The sequence below is a fragment of the Trichechus manatus genome, unplaced genomic scaffold, assembly GCF_000243295.1.
Source record: "Trichechus manatus latirostris isolate Lorelei unplaced genomic scaffold, TriManLat1.0 scaffold00011, whole genome shotgun sequence".
NCBI classification, from domain to species: Eukaryota; Metazoa; Chordata; class Mammalia; order Sirenia; family Trichechidae; genus Trichechus; species Trichechus manatus.
This window is the reverse complement of record NW_004443947.1, coordinates 7,845,378-7,860,562: the sequence shown is the minus strand read 5'-3', so window position 1 is coordinate 7,860,562 and position 15,185 is coordinate 7,845,378. Positions and strand designations below refer to the sequence as shown.

Sequence of the window (15,185 nt, the reverse complement as noted above, 5' to 3'; positions counted from 1 at the left end):
AAAAACTATTACAGAAATGAGGTATTCACAGAGGGGCACTAAAGAGCCCAAACGTCGCTGACCTGAGGCTGACCTGGGCTGCCTCGTGTTACCGACATGAAAAGGGAGGGAGAAAATCTGAAGCCAATTAACTTCACTCCTCTCTCTCTCTCTCTCCCTCTCTCTTTTCTTCCCCTCCCCTTCTTGGAGACATGATGAAATTTCCTGAAACAAAAACTCATAGCCCATTCTATAAAATGCTTTCGCCTTTGGTGGAAAGAGCCCCGATGGTCCCTTTTATCTCCTCATTCCTGAGGCAACAGACCTGGCCCCGGTCTGTTTGTGCAGATGGACTGCAGGAACTCTCCCAAGGAGGAGCCAAGGGCCGAGGCTCGGGGAGGCTCTGCGTGGGCGCCTATTTTGTTTTTGCTGCCAGAGCCCTCGCCATTACTGTCTTGGAAGAAGTGTGAAGTGGGATTAGGTGTCCTGCAGTGTGATTAGTGGACAGGCATTGTTCCCTGGGAGGCCCAAGCAACTTGGAGACAAGCGTTTGGAAAAGAAGGTTGTCCAAGTTCTGGGAGCGTCAAATGTCCCCTGAAAAGACTGCTTGTTATCACGCCTGGCCTTTCTGGCTGTTCCTTCTCAGCCTTTGTCACCAGCTTGTCCTCCTTTGCCCCTTTTCTTAAATGGGGATATTCCCAGGGCTCATTGTTAGGCCTTCCCCCTTCTGAAGCCACCCACTTGCCTCTCTCGTCTGGCAGCCCACATTGGTTCCACTGGAATATCTGTCAGACACCTCCAATGTCCAAAACCAAAAGTGTCACCCCAAACCTCTTCCTTCTCTGGAAGAGTGTATGTCCTCCCCTACAACCACCACACCCTACCTTACCACCCTCTTCCGGGCCAGCTGCCTCCACCAGGGGCATTCCTACCTCAAGGCCTTTGGGTATTTGTTCCCTCAGCTTGGAATCTCTTTCCCCAGCTCATTGCTCCACTAGCTCCTGCTTATCATTCAGGTCTTTATGCAAACGTCCCCCAGACCCCTCCAGCCCACTGCCCGTTTTAATCTCTTTACAGCATTTATCACAATCTGAAATTATCTTGTTAATTCATGTATTGATGGGCACTATATATTGTCTATTTCTTCTGCTAGAATGTAAGCTTCCTGAGGGCAGGGGCTGTGTGCATGTGTGTGGGGGTGAGGCGTTTCCACTATAGCCCCATCTAGTGGCATATAGGAGACATGCAATAAACATGGATGCCATTCTCAACCCCTCTCTCTCTCCACAACTAAGTCCTCCGTACTTCTCCAAACCATCCTCTTCTCATCTCCTCAGTGTTCTACTTTATTCTGACCTCAACATTTCTCCTGTAAATCTTTTTTTTTTGTTTTAGTGTGACAACATATATACAACATTAAATTTGCCATTTTAACTATTTTTAAGTGTACAATTGAGTGGCATTAATTACACTCAGTGTTGCACAACCATCACCACTATTTCCAAAACTTTTCTATCACCCCAAACAGAAACTCTGTACACATTAGGCAACGACTCCTCATTCCTTCCTTCTCCCAGCCCATGGTAAACACTACTTTCTGTCTCTATGCACTTATATATTCTAGATATTTCATATAAATGGGATCATACAATATTTGTCCTTTGGCGTCTGGCTTATTTCACTTAGCATAGTGTTTTCAAGGTTCATCGATGTTGTAACATGTATAAGGACTTCATTTCTCTTTGTGGTTGAAAAATATTCCATTGTATGGTGTCATGGATTGAATTGTGTCCCCAAAAATGTGTCATCTTGGCTAGGCCATGATTCCCAGTATTGTGTGGTTATCCTCCATTTTGTGATCTGATGTAATTATCCTATGTGTGTGTCTCTATGCCTGTGGTTATGATCCTATTTGGGAGTGAGCTGTTCATTATGTTAATGAGGCAGGATTAGGGGCAGTTATTTTAACGAGGCAAGACAATCTACGGGATTAGGTTGTATTTTGAGTCAATCTCTTTTGAGATATAAAGGAGAGAAGTGAGCAAAGAGGAGAGAAACCTTATCACCATCAAGTAAGAAGAGCCGGGAGCAGAGCATGTCCTTTGGACCCAGGGTCCCTGTGCTGAGAAGCTCCTAGACCAGGGGAAGACTGATGACAAGGACTTTAACCCAGAGCCAAGACAGAAAGGTGTCCCCTGGAGTTGGCACCCTGAATTCAGACTTCTAGCCTCCTAAACTGTGAGAGAATAAACTTCTGTTCATTAAAGCCATTCACTTGTGGTATTTCTGTCATAGCAGCACTAGATAACTAAGACACGGATATGTCACGTTTTGTTTATTCACTCATCTGTTGATGGGCACTTGTGTTGTTTCTACCTTTTGGCTATTGTGAATAGTACTGCAATGAACACTGGTATACAAGTATTTGTTTGAGTCCCTGTTTTCAGTTCTTTTGGGTATACATCTAGGAGTGGAATTGCTGGGTCTTATCCTGGGTTCAATTCTTTGCCAATGCACCTCAAGTGCAGCTATCACCTATCTGTCAGTGGGGGTTTGCATTTTGCTATGATGCTGAACAGGTTTCAGTGGAACTTTCAGACTAAGAAGGAAGACCTGGTGATCTACTTCTGAAAAATCAGCCAATGATAATCCTATGGATCACAACAGTCCAATCTTGTTGTGCATGGGGTTGCCATGAGTTGGGGGCCAACTTGATGGCAGGTAAAACAACATGATAGTTCTGTGTTTAACTTTCTGAGGAGCTGCCAGTTTTCTTCCCTTGAATCTTGAAAATAGCCTTCTAACTGGTCACACCCCAGCTTAAAACCCTCAGTGGCTGCCCACTGACCTCAAGATAAAGCCTAGACAACTCAGCATGGCCCGACACCCATCCTATCCAGCTCCTTGCACTTCACTCCACTTTGCGCATTGTTGAAGCCACACTGTGCACAGTTATTAGTGACTGAGGAACACCGGCCAGGAACACAGCAGTGGAAGAGCAAAGACATGTGCATGGGGTCTGTTAGTACACGGGGACTGCAAAGGATGGGGCCTGGCTCTGCAGGGAGAAACCACTGGCAAAGCAGACCAGAATCAGAGCTAAGTTCAGGTGAGCCTCATTTTCTTCAAATATAAAATGGTAATAATATATACCATACAGGGTTACGTGAGGATTACAGTATGCATAAAGCCTTACCACTCACTAAATGATTTTTCATCAGTTGCCATTGAGTCAATTCTGACTCATGGTGACCCCATGTGTGTCAGAGTAAAACTGTGTTCCATAGGGTTTTCAATGTCTAATTTTTCAGAAACAGATCACCAGGGCTTTCTTCCAAAGCACGTCTGGGTGGACTGGAACCTCCAACCTTTTGGTTAGCAGTCAAGCTCATTAACCGTTTTTACCACCCAGGGACTAACTAGATGGTAGATATTTTTATTCCTGTTGCTGTAGTTGGTGTTAACTGCCCCTTCCTCTCCTGCCCACTACCACCACCTACACACACACACACTTAAACACGGGCACCAAGGACATGAAATTCTCCCGTCCATTTTGGAGATGTTGCAGTTCCCTAAGCATATTGGCATATTTGATGTAGAATTTAGGTCTTATTCTCTTCCCAGAAACACTCCCTAGGGGGGGATATTATAGGTTGACTCCCTTTAAAGCTGAATTATTCTTAATAACAAAATTTTAAAAATAACTTGGTGTAAACACTATCGCCCTGGTCCAGCTCCCTCTCTTCCAACCACCTAACAGCCCAGGCCCTGGGTACAAATTCAAGTCCTCTCTGGGACCAGCCCTCACTGGTGGCTACCAGCACTCTTGCCAAGAACGTCAGCTTTTCAGTCTTGCTCCGAGCAGCCCAGACCTCACTAACTCCTACTTTCTAAATGAGGACACTCAGGTTCAGGGGAGTAAATGCCCTTGCCCCATGAGGTGGCAGAGCTTGTATCCTGAGCTAGATTTGCTAGGTCCCAAGGCTCACGCTCCTTCCTCTCTACCATCCAATAGACCAGAGATCCCCTTAGGAAGGTCCAGATGATGTGGTATTGTAAGAAAATTCCCTACCAACCCCTAGAGCTGTAGGGGATTTGCGAGTGCAAATACAGCCCACAAGAATGTAAAGGTCCATTGGATCCAAAGATGGTGGTGAAGGGGAGAAAGAGCTTAAGTTGTACTCACTGAGATCTCACAGAACACCAAGCTCAAAGCTGTTACTAAAGCATGTCCCCACTACAGATTAAGTCCTTGGCTTCATACCTCCCAAGTTCTCCCATCCCAGTCCAGCAATAACTCGTGTACCTGGAGCAATAAAAACAAGCAATTCCGGGAGACAGGATGAGTAGATGACCACAAAGTTGAAAGCAACGAAACAATACAATCCCATTTACAGGACTCTGCTTTCCAAGTTACCCTGCATGCACTAAGAAAAAAACTACTTATGATTTGCACAATTCTTTCACCTGGCTACACCTAACCAATGGAATTATTAAAACCCCAAATTAGAATTTCAGTGCATTTGGTGTGTGGGATCTATGGTCCCATCTTTGGGCATATGAAGATGACCATATACTCAGTCATCCCACAGATGTTTATTGAGTCCCTGGGTGGTGCAAACGGTTAATGTGCTCAACTGTTAACCTAAAGATTGGAGGTTCGAATCTACCCAGAGTTACCCTGGAAGAAAGGCCTGGCAATCTACTTTTGGAAAGGAAATCAACCATTGACAACCCTATGGAGCACAGTTTTACTCTGATACACGTGGCCACCATGAGTCAGTCAATTGGACGGCAACTGTTTTTTACTAAGTATTAGACTCAGCATTGTGCAATGAACAAGTCAGGTACCCAAACTTCTTTTTGGACCTCTCCAGAGACAGCTCTCAGAGGCTTCCTCAGATAGAAGACCAAGATAATCTTAGGCCTAAATCCTGCCTTGCTTTAATGTGAACTCCATCTCTGCACAAAAGTACGCAGCTGGTCACCATGTCAGCCCTTAGCATCTTCCTCCTCCTCTTTTCAAACACCTCCCTTTTTTGATCATTTTAAACTGACCCCAAAAAATATGTGTTGTAAATCCTAACCTCTATGCCTGTGGTTATAATCCCATTTTGGAATGGGTTGTCTTTGTTATGTTAATGAGGCAGGATTACTGTAGGGTATGTCTTGAGTTAATCTCTTTTGAGATATAAGGGAGATTAAACAAACGAGTTAAAGAAGCAGAGATGGGGGAAGACACGCCAAGCCACGTGGAGATTGCCCAAGAGCAGAAACTCAGAAGAGACAAGAACCTTCCCCCGGAGCCAACAGACAAGAGGAACGCCTCCCCTAATGCTGGCACCCTAAATTAGGACTTCTGGCCTCCTGAACTGTGCAAAATGAAAACAGAACTTAGAAGATCTGGAAAATTCTGTGGTACAAACTAAGGACACGTGTCCTAGGATGTTCACCAGGGACATGGATACACTAAACTTTGAGAAAATAAATTTGTTTGTTAAAGATACCCACTTGTGGTATTTCTGTTACAGCAGCACTAGATAACTAAGACGGTAGTGTTGCGTGATTACTGTATGCTGGCTGCTTTGCCAAATGACATTTAATTTATCTCTTTTCTCTGGAACTTCTTCAGTTACTCCAGACTGCAGGTGCCAAACTTGAACACAATGTTCAACAGGTCACTAACACCAGTGCTTAAAATCATGCTCGCTCAGAGATGGCAAATGGGTGACAGGGTGATGTATTAAAAAAAAAGTTTCCAACTTTTAGAAGTTGGGTCTCTACATAGTCTGGATTTCCAGCTTTCTTGGAAACTAAGATCTAACATCACTGGGCCAAAGGCAAGAGATTGTCCAGAGCTGCTGAGATGGGGCAAGTGTACTCCAGGACTTCAGCTAGTGAAACCCTCTTCTCTTATACATGGGGAAGCTAAGGTTCAAGAGGGAGTACTGCCACATGGCTAACTAGTAACAGGATTATTACCCAGACAGTCCAACTTCCTTTCTTCTCATTACCTGGGAAACAAATACGCTGGAATGACCCGGCACCACTCTAGCCTGATTATATATCCTAGTTATACAAAACCTATCTTAGAATCTCCATCATGAAGGTGGGACACATTCATAGCTGTTCCTATGCAGGGAGAGAGAAACTAGCATTTACTGAGAACCACCTATCATAGGGGAGGACACAGGACTGGAGAGGTTAAGATCCAGCTCGACATACCTGTGCTCCTGTTTTTCCCACTCTTGCAGTGATGCTCAGGTTCAAAGCTGCTGTTCCTGATTAGCTAACCAATAGTTCATTTTGTTTAGCACAAGCAGGGACAGAAAGAACTATGTAGAAGATAGGCACTATAAGGAAAAGATAAGGAACAACCTAAAACTGCACTGTCAAACAGACTACAGTACACCCTCCCTTACACCCAAATACTACACAGCCAACGAATGAAATAGAATCACCTGCACTGATACGATCTCCCAAAGGGTATCAGATGAAAAGACAAGGAGTGGTACAGCATGTATAGTACACTACCACTCATGTTAAAAGGGGCAATATATGTACACATACATCCCTCCATACAGAGTGTTATCTATTGAAAGATATGCAAAGCTCTCATAGGCCAAAAGCAGTTTGCCTTTGACCTCCTTTTACAGAGCAGTTGTTTTTATTAAACAAAAAAAAAAACTGTAAACTTTAATTGTATGTCACTGAATTACTGATAGCACATAACAAACAGTTTTCTGAAAAATTCCTTAACAGAACATTGGAGTATTGCAACACTTTATTAAGAGAATTGGCTTTGAATTAGTAGCTGAAGTAACAATTGCATGAAGCCAGATTAGGTGTACTGCATAATATTCATACTTGATTTATTGACATTACTTAGCAATTTATTGGACAAAGGTCAAACTTTCTTTTTTTTATTCAGCACATTCCACAGTACAAAGCTGTCATGAATAATATCTGTACAATGTAACAGTTTCAATAGCTGTTCAGACACAAATTTATTTCAAACAGATAATTGGCAAACATAATTAATTACAAGTTAGAATTAGACTATCCCAGTGCTTTAAAACATTAATATAGCAGTAATTTACAGTTGCTCAATTATGGTTAGCAAAATAAAGTCCAGAGTACGGCTGGGAATTACTATTATAATCCCAGAATGTCAGAATTCCTTGGTGTCAAAGTCCCCTGTTCTAATTTAGTAGGCACAATTCAAAGGCTGTGTGCATATTCCAAGGCCATGATCTCCCAAGGAACAAGAGGAACTTCTATATTAAACATGCAAAAACATCAGAAAATCTATTCTTTCAGAAGAACTGCCTCTCCCTCCCTCCCTTCCCTGGGCTTTCCTAACCAGTTTGATACGAGAGCTGTAAGATGAAGAGTGGGAAAAGTTCAATCACTTTCACAGCCACTGTCAAGCTTACAACATCCACCTTATGAACGGAGGTTTATTTTTTACACTTTGAGACGCAAACTCTCAAAAACAGAAATTAATTTATTAACATATGGGAGGGAAGGATGTGTTAAAAAAACAAAAGGGAGGGGGGAACTAAAAGGCAGTGCTAACCCAATAAACAAATCACATCCGCACACATTGATCCCCACACCATTCTCAATGCAAAGGACAAAACAGAGACCAGTAACCTTCCCTTTAGTAATACAAGTGTGCTTCCACGGGAAGAGGCTTAATTAACAGGAGGTGGCTTATTGGTCCTTTAAAATGTTACTGACATTCCTTGACCTTTGGAAACAATGCAAGGGGCAAATCAAAATCTAGTACTGAATGAGGCAAGAGGAGAGCTGACTGGAAGCCAGGGTCCTCTCCACACATGGTCAGTGTCACTCAGACATCTGAGGTGCAGAGCAGTCCAGGGCTCAGAGAACCTGCAGGGGCCACAGCCAGGTGACACCAGAGATGACTGGGATGGGATTCATGAGCTTGAGGCTTTGTCACCACTTAGGAGTACGCTTCACCCCAAGATGGTCCAAGGCTGACCTAGCAAACAGGCTCAAACATGCACGTAGGCCCTGCTGACCCCTGACCAGATTTAGCCTGTGGTTCCTGCAGGTCAGCCAGAATACACTGATTCTAGACCTAGAATATCTACTCATCGTGGCCTTCTTCTTTTGTCCCTCCCAGGTTACTAACACACAGAATAATGACTGCTGACAGTGAAGCCAAATGAATACTATGGGAAGTGACCACTAGTACTCAAGAGTACTTATGAGGAAAAGAACACCCACCCCAAAAAAAAAATTTTTTAAGGTACCTCTCTATTGTATATACTGCACAACAAATAAAACATTTTAATTTTGTGTTAAACTTTAGAAATTACATTTTAAAACAAGATTCTCATTAAAAAACACACATAAACACAATGACGACAACAAAATAAAAACGCCATATGAATACTGCAGGAAGGGTTTAAGGTAATCCACACAAACCCCAGTAACAGGTTATCGAGCCCAGCCCATGGCTAAGTGCAAAAACACATTCCGTATTAGTGTCTCAGGCACAGGGGGCCCTGACTCCAGCAACCTTGAGGTTAAACTGTTATGTACATTATATCTACATGCAGATACGGCATTTTAAATTAGGAGGCAAGCACACATGTAAAGCTGTTACTCTACCAAATATCAGGAGATGGTACAGAGAACAGTTAAAAGAAAAGAGCTATATTACCTACTGGGAGATAATATAACCTGGCTTACAGTTCTTTAAATTAAAAAGAAATTGGTACAGAAAGTAAGTGTAATCCAAAAAATATTACTAAAACAATCCAGAGAGATTTTTCCGTCGTCCAACATGCTCCTAATACAATAAGTCAGGACGGTCAGAAGGAGAATGCTGACTTCTGAAAAGGAAAGCCCTGGACATTCTGGGTAGGTGTCTGGCACCCAAAATTTCACCAAAGAAGAATGCTGTTCCTTAATATGAGACCAAGGTGCAAAGCAATATAAATTAGAGGTCAAGTCTTCTCTTGATGGTCGATTTACTTATGTAAAACAGACTGTACGTTCCTTTTATATGAACAATTTACGTTTGAAGCATTAGATTTTTTTCATTGATGGGGGAAGGAAAACGGGCTTCTTTCTGTCCTACTTGAAGTTGGTGAAGCTAAGGTATCCTTCTCAAAATAGAGGCCAGGAATCGGAGGTGAGAAATGTCAGTACTTGAAGAGTTAGGCTGCTTTGCATCTACCCAGCATCTAGAACCAATTCCAGCTTCATAGTTCAGCTGTGAATGAACTCTCATAGGCATCTGGTAGCCATGTAGCCAGTAGTTCAAGACTAGGAAACCCTGAAAGAAAAAAAAAAGGTGTGAATGGTTAGACAGGTATATATACACCACACCTCATCCACATCCACAGACTCCTATATATGCGCACATGTAACAGATGACCAATTTTCAAATAATTAGCATCGAAAATAGAAGTGCAAAGTGTTTTGCGTACTACATACCAGGCATCATATTTACTTAAACCTCACAAAAACCTTATGAAGTAGAAACTGTTATTATACCTACTTCACAAATAAGAGAACTAGGGCTCAGAAAGGTCTCATGCTTAGTTCAAAGCATCAGCCAGTAAGTGACAGGGAGGGAATTCAAAGAGAGGTCCGACCTAGTAGCCTATCATCTTTCAGTGCCGCTGCAAATAAGTATGCATGTAAACAAAACATGCTTAGAATCAGTTTTTGTATTTAGCATAATCTTTTGACGTTCAGAGTATACAAGGGATCTGTCTCACATCCTCCTGAGAGCCCTCATCTATCCCTGTGAAACAAAAGTATGCAAAGCTACTAAATAAATTATTCCTTCTAAATCGAATGCTAATAATCATAAAACACTTCTTTTTTAAATAAATCGTATGTAAAAGTACAACACAGTGTAGGGGAGATCACTGAACATTCCATACTTTTCTGACCATGGCCTTGAGTCAAAAACACATTTTAATCACTATTTCTACACTCATCCATATATGTAAATATGTTTACACACATGTGCACACATCTAAAACAGAACATTCATCCAAACAAAGTCAAAATCCATTAAAATGATTTCACAATCACGACACTAAACCACTGGCCTAGATCTAAAGTCACCTTTAGGTTTAAAATTCTATGGTTAAAAAAAAGGGGGAGGGGAGTAATAGCTTGCTTTTTTTTTTTTTTAAGGCACCTTTCCTACAGGACTGTCAATTTTCCCAAAGACCAAGAATCCTAATAAGCCTTCTCAATGAATTTAGGAAAGATTAAATTTCATTCACTATTGTTTTCCTATTAAGGATATTTAACAGTATAAAAATTATTTTAAAACTACAAATACCCAGAGATGAGAAATAGGAGATCAAATGCTGCTGGTGGGAGAGTACACTGATTTAAATCTTCTGGAGGGTAACAAGGAACCCTGATGGCACAGCGGTTGAAGTGCTCTGCTACTAACCCAAAGGTCAGCAGTTCAAACTCACCAGCCGCTCCACAGGAGAAAAGAAGTGGCAGTCTGCTTCCATAAAGATTTACAGCCTTGGAAACCACATGGAGCAGTTCTTATCTACCCTATTCTATAAGGTCACTATGAGTTGGAATCAACTCGACAGCAGTGGGTTTGATTTTCTGATTGTGGACTGTAATTACATGACCTAATGCATGTTAAATGTGAGACCTTTTAGCCCAGACAATTCAGACATTTTTAAAAGTCTATCCAAAGATAATCAAAGGTTGGACAAAAATGAATCTAAAAGAATGACTATTGCATGGTTTTTGATAATAGCTAAAAGCTGGGGGATTGGGGAGCATACCTAACAGTAGAGCATATCCAAACAATAGAACACTATTTGGCCATTAGGAATGACAATTTAGATAAATGATTACTGACATTAATGACATGTAGCAATTTCACAATAAAGAGGAGAAAAAAGGATTTTAAAAACAACATATACAGTTATAAACCACCATTTTAAAAACATAAAAGGATAAATATAAGAGTTAACAGTAATGAACCATGAGTAAAAGTTTATTTCCTTCTTTTGTCTCATCTATTTCTAATTGCTTAATATACTTAATGATGTTATCTTGTCTTGGAGTAAGAAAAAAGAATAGGAAATTTTGCGCTACTATACATATATAGCTCTTAGAAGTTAGTAACTTAAAAAAAAGGCTTGGCAAATAAATCTATTGTCACCATTCCTGATATTTTGAGGTGAATATTTTACAAGGTTAAATTATCATTAGGATAGTTTTCCTTATTATGCATAAATCTTACAATATCACATGGTAATAATTTTTTTCATGATACAATAAAAGAAAAGAATTTGGAAAGAAGCAATAAAATCCATAAAGCTGACTGCCAAGGTTGTCAGAAGTAATTCACTTTGAAGAGAGAAACACATTTGGGGTTCATGTTAGTGGTTCATAGGCTCCCAAAAAGGGGGTAGGAGAGAAAGCCCACAGTTTGGTTTCCAACACATCCAATGATAGAAATGGCACTGGTGATCTTTACTATATCTCTCAACCAAAGGAATCTTCTTTCAGAAATTTTTAGGTAATATAAAAGTTGCCCAATTTGTGAAAATTTACTATGTCCTATAATTCATCTAGTAAATATGTCAGCAAAAAAAAATACTATGTATGTCTTGGATTTTCCCATATGCCTCTTTAAACAGAGTGTAAAGACACAAATACATATCAAAAACACCAAAGAGGTACATTTAAGTCATTCATGAAACACCCACATACCCGAGTCTACTCATTCCAGAGGTCCAGCTAAAACTGTAGTTGTTCATATTCTATCATATGTGCTTCTCTTATGTGGAAAACAAAGCACGAGTAAGATTCAGCTAAAGCAACACAATGAGGGAAATGTATAGCTTTCAAAGGTTCCGTTAGAAAGGCTGAGAATGAAATAAACTTTGGAGGCGGGGCCAAGATGGCAAAGTAATCAGATGCTTCTGGTGGACCCTCTTACAACAAAGACCCGAAACAACAAGTGAATCCATTATCTGTGGCAATCTGGGAGCCCTGAACATTAAAGGCAGGACTGAGTGGCAGGGGGAGGGAGAGACGGTTCAGAAGCAGCGAGGAGTTGCCAGACCTGACTAGGCGAGAGCCTGAGCCCTTCAGACCTGATCAGCTCGGGGGTGAGCGGTGAGGCAGGCAAGCAGTGGTGATCCGGAGGCATGTTTTCTGCACCAGGAGAGACTCAGTGGCAGAGACTCTACACAGCCACCCAGAACCAGTGAGAAGCAGCCCTAGATTGGCAAAAGATTAAGTACTTGCATACGGCCTACTGTGTGGATCAAAAACACCCCCTTTAGGGAAAAACCTCTCTCCCATTTACCTCCCCGCTCCCTGCTCTGCACTGGCTCCCAGACCGGCTTCAGCAACTGCCAAGTCCCCTGGGCCAGAACTAGGATCTGTCATATGCCCGGAGCCGTTCTCCCTGCCTTGGAGATGAACAAATTAACAAACGGAAAAAAATAAACTGCCGGCTCCCCTAAGCCAGGAACACAGGATAGGCACAGCTAATTTGCCAGGCACACACATAAGGGATCCATGGACTTTGACTGCCTGTTCCCCTGCACAGAATTGTGTGGGCCCATTTCAACAGCATACGCCCTCATTATCACAGTACAATAGGGTGTATACCGGAACTCTAACTTCAACTGTTTCAGCTGTGAAGTGGCAGGTTCTTGACATTTGACACTGCTCTGCCCATTAAGCAGGGTCTTCACCTACCCACATCAGGGGCCTGCGGACTGCTGGCTCAACCCATGCCACCTAGCCACCTGCGAGAGGGGCCCATGAATAAGAGGTGCCCCCAGTCCTTATAGCCAACAGCAGTGGGTGCTCATAGTCTGGCTACAAAACCCACCCACCTACACGCTCTAGGGAACAGGGACATGCCTTCCTCCTGGACACTCGGGGGTGGCCGTCAGTGCCCTGCCTTGCTCTGAGTGTGTTCCCCTGCTGCAGCCAGATGCCTGTGCCGACACCAATCACCCATGCCTGTCTAGGACTATAAGTGAGAGCCTACACCACACACTTGATGGCTATCTACCTGGGAACCTGAGCTGAACCCATATAGGAGGAGTGGGCGGACACCTGAGCTCACATACCTAGTAACAGATCTAACCACCTGGTGACAGGAAATTAGAGCTTCAAAGGTGCCAATAATCAAACTAGCTCATACAAGCAGCCTATTTGGGCATATCAAAACAAAACAAAAAGCTAGGACACAGTAAGCAAACATAAAACAAATACATATAATAACATACTGATGGCTCGGAGACAACAGTCAATATCAAATCACATAAAGGGCAATCCCTGACGGATTCAGCAAGCTCCCAAAATAAAGAATCTAGAAATTTTCCAGAGGAGGAAAATTTCTTGGTATTAACAGAGGCAGAATACAAAAGATTAATATACAGAACTCTTCAAGATATTAGGAAGGAAATTAATCAAAACGCAGAACACACAACAGAGGAAATTAAGAAGATTAGAGAAGAGCATAATGACAAATTTAGCAGGCTGTAAGAATCCATAGAGAGACAGTAATCAGAAATCCAGAGGGTTAACAATAAAATTTAGAATTAAGACAACTCAATAGAAAGTCACAGGAGTAGCACTGAGGCAATGGAAGTCAGAATTAGTGAGAACGAATATAAAGCACTTGACACCAACTTATTTGAGGAAAAATCAGATAAAAGGATTTTAAAAACGAAGAAACCCTAAGAATTATGTGGGACTCTATCAAGAGGAATAACCTATGAGCGATTGGAGTACCAGAAAGTGGGGAGGAAGGGACAGAAAATACAGAGAGAATTGTTCAAGATTTGTTGGCAGAAAAGTTACCTGATATCATGAAAAGATGACAAGATATCTATCCAAGATGCTCGTCGAACCCCACATAAGGTAGATCCCAAAAGAAAGTCACCAAGACATATTATAATCAAACTTGCCAAAACCAAAGATAAAGAATTTTAAGAGCAGCTAGGGATAAATGAAAAGTCATCTACAAAGGAGAGTCAGTAAGTATAAACTCAGACTACTCAGCAGAAACCATGGAAGCAAGAAGGCAATGGGATGACATATATAAAGCTTTGAAGGAAAAAAACTGCCAGCCAAAAATTATATATCCAGCAAAACTGTATCTCAAATATGATGGTGAAATTAGGGCATTTCCAGATAAATAGAAGTTTAGGGAATTTGCAAAAACCAAACCAAAATTACAAGAAATAAATAAAGGGAGTCCTCTGGTTAGAAAATCACTAACATCAGATAACAACCCAAGACTAGAACACAGGACAGAGCAACCAGATATCAACTCAGACAGAGAAGTTACAAAAATAAACCAAAGCTAAAACACTGAAAATAGGGAAACAGATGTCAATATATAAAAGATGACAACATTAAAACAAAAAAGACAGACTTAAAAAATGTAGACATAGATTTCTCATATAGAGAGGAAGTCAAGGTGATATAAAGAAATAAAAGATTGGTATAAACTGAGAAAAATAGGGGTAAATATTAAAGTAATCACAAAGGAAACTAACAATCCTAACAGTCAAAATAAAAAACTAGAAAAATATGAAGAGTCAGCAAACACAAAATCAACAATGAAAAAGATGAAAAGAAAATTATAAAGAAAAATGACTCAGCACAGAAAATTAAGTGGAACAAAGAAACTGTTAACAACACATCAAAATGACAGCACTAAACTCATACCTATTAATAATTACACTGATTGCAAATGGACTAAATGCAGCAATAAAGAGACAGAAGAGCGGCAGATTGGATTAAAAAAACATTATCTGTCTATATGCTGCCTACAAGAGACACACCTTAGACGTCAAGACACAAACTAAAACTCAAAGGATGGAAAAAAATATATCAAGTAAACAACACTCAGAAAAGAGCAAGAGTGGCAATATTAATCTCTGACAAAATAGACTTTAAAGTAAAATCCACCACAAAGGATAAAGAAGGACACTATATGATGATTAAAGTGTCAGTACACCCGGAGGACATAACTATAATAAGTATTTAAGCATACAATGACAGGGCTCCAAATTACATAAAACACACTCTAATACCACTGAAAAGATAGACAGCTCCACAATAGTAGTACAAGATTTCAAAACGCCACTTTTGGTGAAGGACAGAACATGCAGAAAGAAGCTCAACAAACACACGAA

General features: G+C 41.2%; 1 protein-coding gene across 8 annotated transcripts in view; it reads right to left on the bottom strand.

Annotated features, from left to right (window-relative positions):
- Nucleotides 1–4,536: 4,536 nt before the first annotated feature.
- FBXW11 (F-box and WD repeat domain containing 11) overlaps nucleotides 4,537–15,185 on the bottom strand; it is a 158,735-nt gene continuing 148,086 nt past the window's right edge. For all 8 annotated transcript variants that reach the window (XM_023726506.1, XM_023726503.1, XM_004371197.2 and 5 more), the window contains one exon: nucleotides 4,537–9,292. The gene's annotated coding sequence lies outside the window, so the exon portion shown is untranslated. The remainder of the gene's footprint in view (nucleotides 9,293–15,185) is intronic.